The sequence below is a fragment of the Mesocricetus auratus genome, unplaced genomic scaffold, assembly GCF_017639785.1.
Source record: "Mesocricetus auratus isolate SY011 unplaced genomic scaffold, BCM_Maur_2.0 Super-Scaffold_100023, whole genome shotgun sequence".
Lineage (NCBI taxonomy): Eukaryota > Metazoa > Chordata > Mammalia > Rodentia > Cricetidae > Mesocricetus > Mesocricetus auratus.
In genome coordinates this window covers 17237798-17247889 of record NW_024429204.1, presented here as the reverse complement: position 1 = coordinate 17247889, position 10092 = coordinate 17237798, and positions in this window count along the sequence as shown.

Sequence of the window (10092 nt, the reverse complement as noted above, 5' to 3'; positions counted from 1 at the left end):
GGTCAACCTGGAAAACACAGTGAGACTCTGCCTTAAAGAAAACTAGAAAGAGGGCTGAGGATCTAGCTTAGGGGTGGAGTGCTAGCCTACAGGGTTGTCTCCAGTACCACAAAACTATTTCCAATAGCCTTTGTCATTTTCCTTGTGAAATCCACTTGGATTGTAGTGTTTCGCAGGCCCATGACTCTCCCATCTGAGGCTGTCTTCTGTCTTACAGCGCAGCGTCTTGTTCAGTTAGTTTGTTTCTCGATTTCTCATTCTCCACACCTTACTCAGCCTACTGAATTTTGGGGTTCATCTTCTTTGGAATCTCCCTGTCTTTTGTCCACAGAGAAGACCTGCCACAGGCAAATGCAACAGTTTCATGCCAATAAAATGTTCTCGGGTAGTGTGTGAAGTATTGCTATTCTTTAGGGTTTTCAATTATTTTTTGAAAATGGAACAATTCTTCTTCATATGTTGCACAGAGCAGCCAGCCAGCTGGATTTGAATGGGAGTTCTTGATCCTGCTCCCTGCACTAGGTTTCCTCAACTCTCAGTGGCATGAGCTGGGGAACCAAGACAGAAGCAGTGGAACTGTCTGCTCACATCTCAGTAGACCAGAAAGTAGAGTTGACTGGGACCTGAGGTTGACTATAACCCATAAAGCACCTCGCCACCCCCTGTTCTAATTCCTTCAGTCAGGCTTCAGCTTCAGCTTGCAAAGGTACCACAGCCTACCAAAATAGCTCCACTAGCTGAGGACCCAGTGTTGCAACCCATGAACCATGGGAGACATTTCACCTTCAAATTAGCAAAACCTAGCCCCGATTTGGTTTCTCTGGAAAGGCGGTAAATGACTGATTAACCTCACCACCTGTTAAGATGGTTAATATCATTATAGAAGAAAATCCTTAGGCAGAGGTGAGGATTGAACGGTAGTTCAGAGGTCTCTGTCTAGCTCATGACTTCTGGTTGCTCAAAATAAGAACTTTCTTCTGTGTACCAGTATCATTCTGGGTCTCAGAACTCTCATTCTAGAGACTTCTTCTCAAACTCAGTTACTCATCTGACCAGACAGTCCAGTCTCTGCTTTTTTCCTAACTAGCTTGAATCTATAACATGATAACTGTTAGTATTTAGGCATTTGCACTGGCCTGTCCTGGGAGTCCTGACAGGATACACCCTCAGTTGCTGCTGCTAAGAGCACTGTCCGTGCATGTTCACTATGTTCTTTTAAAAGGGCCCTGCCCACCTCCCATCCTCTCTCTCCTTCTCTCCTCTCTCTGTCCCTCTTTTCTCTCTCCTGCTGTTCCTGTCCCTGGAGGCCGGTCTCCCCCCTTCCCCCTTTTTACCATACCTTTCCCCAAATAAACCCCCCAACACTGCTTGAACTCTGTCACATAGTGTCTTTCTCTCTTGAGGTGTTTTTTTTGTTGTTGTTGTTGTTTAATTATAACAGTAAGCCCCTGGACATGTCATTCCGCCAAAGTCTTTCAGTTTCAAAGAAAAGCATGAATATTGGTCCTGAATGAGGGTTTGAGGGGAGACCAGGCTCTTTTCTTTTTGGAAGACTGAATAACTATGCCACTCAGCTGAGCTATATGAGACAGGCTGTAGCTCCAGAGGCTTTGGGGATTATGTTTGTAGGGTCTGCAGAGCTGGAGAAGGGGGAGGGCCGTGGGGGAACGAGTGTGGTTTGATTACAGTATAATTTTCCCCTCTCTGGGATCATCTCAAGCGTGTTTTACAAATGTCAGGGAAGCAATGACTCATCAAACAGTGGAGTGTTGCTTTTGGAAAAGGGAGAGGAAGTCACTGCTTTGGAGCTCAGTGATAAATTTGCACTAAGGTAAGATCCCCTCTCAGCAGAGGGTCTGAAACATTGGCAGCGATCCTCTGCTCTTTTCCAAGCCTGGGAGAGATGCCATCTGCCCTGGACTATGAAGCCTTAATTCCCTGCAGCCATGCAGGAGACAACCCTTGCCTCTGTCCTGCAACACTGGGAAAAGTGAGGTGGGGAGAGGCCTTGGTGCTTAGTTACTCTGGGCACGTACGAGCTATGGAGAAGTGCAGTGACATTAGAGAATCTTGTCAGATGTCTCCCCAATAGGCTCTTATCTCTGTACCACTGACTGGCTTTGGGGAGGGAATGAGTATCATTACTGAGTCAGAACCACGAGTGATGAAAACAATAACAAACACCGGGACAGGACTAGTTGGCAAAGGACAGAGTTCTTTATGTAGCACTTACAGCATATGAAGTCATGTTTCAGGTGACACGTGTAGCTAACACAACTCTTATGTTTAGGCAGAGACAGCACATCAGTCTTTGCATGTATACTATGACCACTTTGTTCATTCATTCTTTATGAGAATTTTGGGGCAAAGACATAACTTTCTGACAACTTTTTAAAAATTCATTAAATTTTAAAGAACTTACAAGAAAAAAAGATCACACATCTAAATTAACCAGACCTGAACCAAGAACTTCTGTGCCATTAGAATAGCTATTCTGAAACTGTGCAGTTTCATATTGGAGCTTACATATCCACTGTCACATATACTTTTATGTTTTCATATGATACCAAGAACTGAAAAAAGTTTTATACGCTCTAACTCGTTTTTGCAGGGGACCCTGGCTCAGTTCCCAACATCTGCACAGTGACTCATAGCCATAGGACTCAGTGTCTATTACCAATATTCCATCCTACCAGTCACCTGGCTGTTGCCCTGTCTTGTTATACTGTCTACATGCTATGCTCAACCAACATACACATTACTTTGATTCTGCATTCTCCTGAAAGTCTACATTTTCCAGTTCTGTGTATTTCTCCCAAGATATGTTTAGACACTAGATAAAGTCAGTGGCAACAGAAGGGGTGTGAGAGAAAGCCTGTATTTGTAGGGCCTATGCCACCCTTTCTTGGTGAAGCCAAAGTGTAAGAGAGGCAGCGGCCTGTCCCTAGTATGGGGCAGCCACTATTGGAAGTTTCCTGTAGAATACGACTTGTTCCTGGCAATTTGGTCCTCAGCTTTTGGTCTTACCTGCACCTTGAGGGCGTGAGGACAGCGTGGTTTCCTGTCACACAAATATACAAAAGGAGAACCTTAGAGGAATGTCTCAGACCTGCTCTCCTCTCTGTGTAGCTTTCTTATTTGTATAATTTGGGGGGGGGTTGACACAACACAGCCTGAGCCTTGTTTCTTTTTCTCTAGATCTGCATCTGAATTGTGTGGTTGTGCTACAGAGAACCATACTATAGGGTACAGCATCACCACAATAAGTTCATGGCCACATCTTCTATTTTTCCTATCACCTCCCTCCCCCTGCTACCCTTCACAGTGACCACCCTCGCCCAGTGTCAACATCTAGTCATCTTTCATGTCCCCTTTATTCTGAGTTCCTGACCCCTCTCTGATTTCAGATTCAGACTGTAATTTCCTCAGGCTCAGGCTAACAGGTCTTCACCTGTAATGACATTATTCAATGCCTCTCCTCTTCATGATGCCCCTATGCCGTGTTATTCATTCTTTCCCTTGGAGGGCTCTTTTTCATTGTCTTTTTAAGAAAGACTTATTTATTTTTATTTTATTTTATGCCTGCATGTATATTAAGTGCACTGCGTACCTGCCTGGTACCCACAGAGGTCAGGAAGAAGGCATTGGATATCTTGGAACTGGACAGCTAGGAACTGAACCTGGATCCTCTGCTAAAGCAGTAAGTGGCTCTTAACTGCTGAGCCATCTTTCCAGTGACATCATTTTCTTTTTCTATTGGTGTATACTCATTATATATGATATTTCCTAGTGACATTTTCACATAAGTGTATACTGCACTTTGGCCAAATCTCCTTCTGCTCTCCTTTGTTCCTCTCCTCCAGTTTGGTCCCTTTGTGGACTCTGACACTGTCAGTTGGTACTCCATGAATCTTCACGTGGATATTAAGTATTCTGAGCTTCCTTCAACTTGAGAGAAGTCCTTTAAAACTTTATCTCTTTGTTCTTAGACTCCTCCCTCCCTTTCCTTCTTCTTTCCTTTCTCCTTTTCTTCTTTTACCATTATTTTTTGCATAGGCTGGGTTGGCCTTGAACATTTTAAGTTAATATACCTTAATAATATATATGTTTATTTTATGTGCATGAGTGTTTTGCCTGCATGTATAATAAGTGCACTGAGTGCTGGTGACTATAGAGGCCAAGAAGAATGTAGCGATTTATTCACCTCCATGCCTGTAAGTTCTTTTCCCCAAATAAAATCCACTTCATTTATACTGGGTCTAGTGAATCCTGATTTCTACTCCTTCAGAAGAGGATATCAGATCCTCTGGAACCAGATGACTAGGAATATGTATATGAGAGAGAGATAGAGTATGTGTGTGCATGAATGTAGGCATCAAAAGTGAATTAACTATTTAGGACCACAGGGGATAGGCTGAAACTTTAAGAAGACAAATTAGAATAGCTCCATCACTTGATGAAGAAAGTGATATTGTCTGACGCACACTGTTCATAACTCTAGAAGGATCAGAACACTTACTGGAGATGCTTTAAAAAACATAGGAATCTCATTTGAGGCGCTAAAGGAATGGCTCAGTGGCTAAAGACACTTGTTGCTTTCGAAGAAGACTCGAGTTCAGTTTCCAGCACCCACCTGGCAGCTCACAACCACCTGTAACTCCATTTTCCAGGGATCCAGTGCCTTCTTTCAGTTCCTGTGGGCACTAGGCATACATATGGTCACCATGCCCACATGTAGGCAAAACACTAATGCATGTAAAATAAAAAGAAATAAAATTTTAATAAGATATATATTTGAAACTGACTTAGTAAAAAGTGAGGAAAACTACACTTGGGCAGTATCCATGCTGAAGAAAAGGGATTTGGAGAAGAGAAACACCAGGAGGTAGAAATGGATATGTTTGGTGACTAAGGAAGGACAGGCCTGTGGAATCATTTATTCAACAAGTATTTTAATAGTTGTTTTGAACCAGGCACTATGTATATTGTTGGAATAGGAAGATGAGAAGACTAGACCACCAATTTCAAATAATTGTAACACATGACAATGTAAATATTCAAATGGATGTGTATTCCAAGGGAAGATACAATATAAAGGAGGTACCTTTTATCTTTCTATGGAAGCTATGGGTAAGCATCACAGAGGATCTGTGTGACCCTGTACAGGAAGAGAGAGGAAAAGTGATTGAGATTCAAGCAGAGTAGCTAACACTTCATATTTCCAGGGCCCAGAGAACAGAAAGGTGATAAAACATTGGAGTCCAGCATAAGACTGGACTCTATTTCCTTCTTTCTTTCCTTCTTTCTTTATTTCTTTCTTTCTCTCTTTCTCTCTTTCTTCCTTCCTTCCTTCCTTTCTTCCTTCCTTCCTTCCTTCCTTTCTTTCTTTCTTTCTTTCTTTCTTTCTTTCTTTCTTTCTTTCTTTCTTTCTTTCTCCCTTTCTCTCTCTCTCTTTTTCTTCCTACCTTTTCGCGTTTGAGTTTTACTAGCCAACAATTACAAGTGTTTATACTTCAAGAGAATTTGACTCAATAACCAGTTTTGCAAATTTATATTCTAACTGCATTCAGAAACTTTAAAGACATGATTGTGTTTTGTTCTCGGGGACAAGGAGCTAATTGAAAAGCTTTGGCGGGTTTGATATTTTCTGGGACTTTTTTGCTCATCTTTAATTGACAGAATATTTACTTTTCAGCTTAGTTTTCAGGTCAACCCAATTGTGCTTCTCTGTGACACATGCTCTCCTTACACCTTGGCACACAGGTTTCACTAGAAATCATCCACAGTGGGGGTAATGCTAACAGAATATTGCTTCTAAACTAGGCACAGTTTGATGAAGGATTTGGATGCACTTGGTGGATTGCTGTTCCAATTTCAGATATTTTGCTGGCATTCTCTGGGAGTCAGCCAAGAGCAAGGGATGACAGCTAAATGGGCTTTTCATACTCTGGATGTGGCAGTGCAGTTTAAGCCTTGTGATTCTCTTTAAAAACCTTTGGGGCACTGATGATGGAGAGGTCCTGAACTCCACAGAGAAATGTTATTTCAAATGAGTTCTTGCCAAGTCCAAATTCGCCAGTTAAAATTTTAAGATGAATTACATCATCTCTCACATTTATACATTACTTAATCCAATTTGCATTGCAATAGTCCATGCAGTATTCTATTAAACTTCATAGTAACCTTAGGCTATCTAGATAGCTTTGCTTTGCTTTATCCACTTTATGGATTTTACAAATGAGGACAAAGTTGAAAAAAGTAACTTGTTTGTCCATAACTGCACAGATAATTAAATGTTTTACGAGGTCTGGGAATCAAGTTGGTCCACCCATTCCCAGTTTAGTACTTGAACTTAATCATGAGGTCTTACGGGTAAAACTTTTAAATATACTTTTTGAATGAATAGCATTTCAGTCTTTGCAACAGACAATACCCACATCACAGATTTAGTTTGACCAGCATCATGAATATAGAAAAGGTAAAATCCAATTGTACAAAGTCTGTATAAAGTTCAACTCTTTAAGAGTTGAACTTTATAGCATTTCCTGTTAGCATGAGGATGGTTTTATGAACTCACCAACTTCAGTGCCAGACATTTCCTAATAGTATATGTATGGATCTTTTCATCAGATGTATGTAAACAACCATCATCACAGAAGATTCTCCTGCAGTAGATAGGAGCTAACACAGAGACCTACAACTGGACAATGAGAGTGAGAGCTTGGAACACTCAATCCTAAATGGGATGTCTTCATCAAACCCCTCTCCTCCAGGCTCAGGGAACTAACTAGGCAGAAGAGGAAATGGAAAGATTATAGGAGCCAGAGGGGATATATGCCCCCAAGGAAACATAATCTTCCAGATACATCAGGACTGATGCAACATGAACTCCCAGAGACTGTGGCAGCACCCGCAGGGTCTGTAGAGGTCCAAGAAGACAGGGACCCAGCACTGAGAGGGAGGTGAACACAATCCCCATCTCCAACCACCCAACAAACCACCTCCAAGTGACAACCCCTTGCAAAGGAAAGAGAGTCTCACAGGGTATATAAACTACACTTATGGAGTCTCACTGGGTTTATAAACTACACTTATGGAGTCTCACTGGGTTTATAAACTACACTTATGGAGTCTCACTGGGAATATAAACTACACTTATGGAGTCTCACTGGGTTTATAAACTACACTTATGGAGTCTCACTGGGTTTATAAACTACACTTATGGAGTCTCACTGGGTTTATAAACTACACTTATGGAGTCTCACTGGGTTTATAAACTACACTTATGGAGTCTCACTGGGAATATAAACTACACTTATGGAGTCTCACTGGGTTTATAAACTACACTTACGGAGTCTCACTGGGTATATAAACTACACTTATGGAGTCTCACTGGGTTTATAAACTACACTTATGGAGTCTCAATGGGTTTATAAACTACACTTATGGAGTCTCAATGGGTTTATAAACTACACTTATGGAGTCTCACTGGGTTTATAAACTACACTTACGGAGTCTCACTGGGTATATAAACTACACTTATGGAGTCTCACAGGGTATATAAACTACACTTATGGAGTCTCACTGGGTTTATAAACTACACTTATGGAGTCTCACTGGGTATATAAACTACACTTATGGAGTCTCAATGGGTTTATAAACTACACTTATGGAGTCTCACTGGGTATATAAACTACACTTATGGAGTCTCACTGGGTATAACTACACTTATGGAGTCTCATGGTTTATAAACTACACTAGGCTCACTGGAATATAAACTATACTTATGGAGTCTCACTGGGTATATAAACTACACTTATGGAGTCTCACTGGGTTTATAAACTACACTTATGGAGTCTCACTGGGTTTATAAACTACACTTATGGAGTCTCACTGGGTTTATAAACTACACTTATGGAGTCTCACTGGGTTTATAAACTACACTTATGGAGTCTCACTGGGTTATACTATGGAGTCTACGGGTATAAACTACACTTATGGAGTCTCACTGGGTTTATAAACTACACTTATGGAGTCTCACTGGGTTTATAAACTACACTTATGGAGATCTCACTGGGTTTATAAACTACACTTATGGAGTCTCAATGGGTTTATAAACTACACTTATGGAGTCTCACTGGGTTTATAAACTACACTTATGGAGTCTCACTGGGTATATACACTACACTTATGGAGTCTCACTGGGTTTATAAACTACACTTACGGAGTCTCACTGGGTTTATAAACTACACTTATGGAGTCTCACTGGGTTTATAAACTATACTTATGGAGTCTCACTGGGTTTATAAACTACACTTATGGAGTCTCACTGGGTTTATAAACTACACTTATGGAGTCTCACTGGGTTTATAAACTACACTTATGGAGTCTCACTGGGTTTTTAAACTACACTTATGGAGTCTCACTGGGTTTTTAAACTACACTTATGGAGTCTCACTGGGTATATAAACTATACTTATGGAGTCTCACTGGGTTTATAAACTACACTTATGGAGTCTCACTGGGTTTATAAACTACACTTATGGAGTCTCACTGGGTTTATAAACTACACTTATGGAGTCTCACTGGGTTTATAAACTACACTTATGGAGTCTCACTGGGTTTTTAAACTACACTTATGGAGTCTCACTGGGTTTTTAAACTACACTTATGGAGTCTCACTGGGTATATAAACTATACTTATGGAGTCTCACTGGGTTTATAAACTACACTTATGGAGTCTCACTGGGTTTATAAACTACACTTATGGAGTCTCACTGGGTTTATAAACTACACTTATGGAGTCTCACTGGGTTTATAAACTACACTTATGGAGTCTCACTGGGTTTATAAACTACACTTATGGAGTCTCACTGGGTTTATAAACTACACTTATGGAGTCTCACTGGGTTTATAAACTACACTTATGGAGTCTCACTGGGTTTATAAACTATACTTATGGAGTCTCACTGGGTTTATAAACTACACTTATGGAGTCTCACTGGGTTTATAAACTACACTTATGGAGTCTCACTGGGTTTATAAACTATACTTATGGAGTCTCACTGGGTTTATAAACTACACTTATGGAGTCTCACTGGGTTTATAAACTACACTTATGGAGTCTCAATGGGTTTATAAACTACACTTATGGAGTCTCACTGGGTTTATAAACTACACTTATGGAGTCTCACTGGGTTTATAAACTACACTTATGGAGTCTCACTGGGTTTATAAACTATAGAGTCTCACTGGGTATATAAACTATACTTATGGAGTCTCAATGGGTTTATAAACTACACTTACGGAGTCTCACTGGGTATATAAACTGCACTTATGGAGTCTCACTGGGTATATAAACTATACTTATGGCAGGCCCTGTGCCCAGTATTAGCAGGTCAACACAAAACAAGTTTGATGATGTTTTTGACTGTTTTTGTTGTTGTTTCATATCACTTTGTTTGGGCATTTTTTTGTTTTATTGGTCTTTTGCTTGCATATTATGGCTTTTTATTTTTGCGTGTTTGTGTGCATTTGTGTGTGTGTCTGTGAGTCTGTCTTTTTCTTTCTGTGTTTATGTTTCGCTTGCTTTTTCCTTTGTTGTTGTTTTATTCTGGTTTGTTTGTGCTCTTCTTGATCTTTTTCTTTTCTAAACAGAGAGAGAGAGAGAAAAGGAATGAAATCAGATGGGGAAGTGGAGGATCTAGGAGGAATCGAGGGAAGGGAATACCATGATCAGAATATAGTGCATGAAAAGTATTTAAAATATAGATTAAAATACAGAATTAGATATCTGTATAGTATGAATGTATTAAGGATGGAGGCTCCATTTAACTAAGATGTGTGTCTCTCAAGTCCAGGAACACACACAGAGGCTCCATCTTCAGTGTTCGTGACACTCAAACTGATTGAATGGTGAGTTGCTTTGGTAGAAGGGTTAGGCTAGATTCCTGGATTTTCCACAGTAATTCTTCAAGGTAGAGTGCTGATGTCTTGACTGTCTTCTGAGCTTCAAGGTGCTCCACGGGTAATCTTTTCTAGTGCTATCTCCTTCATCTATTTCCATAAAAATACATTATTCTCAAGCATCCA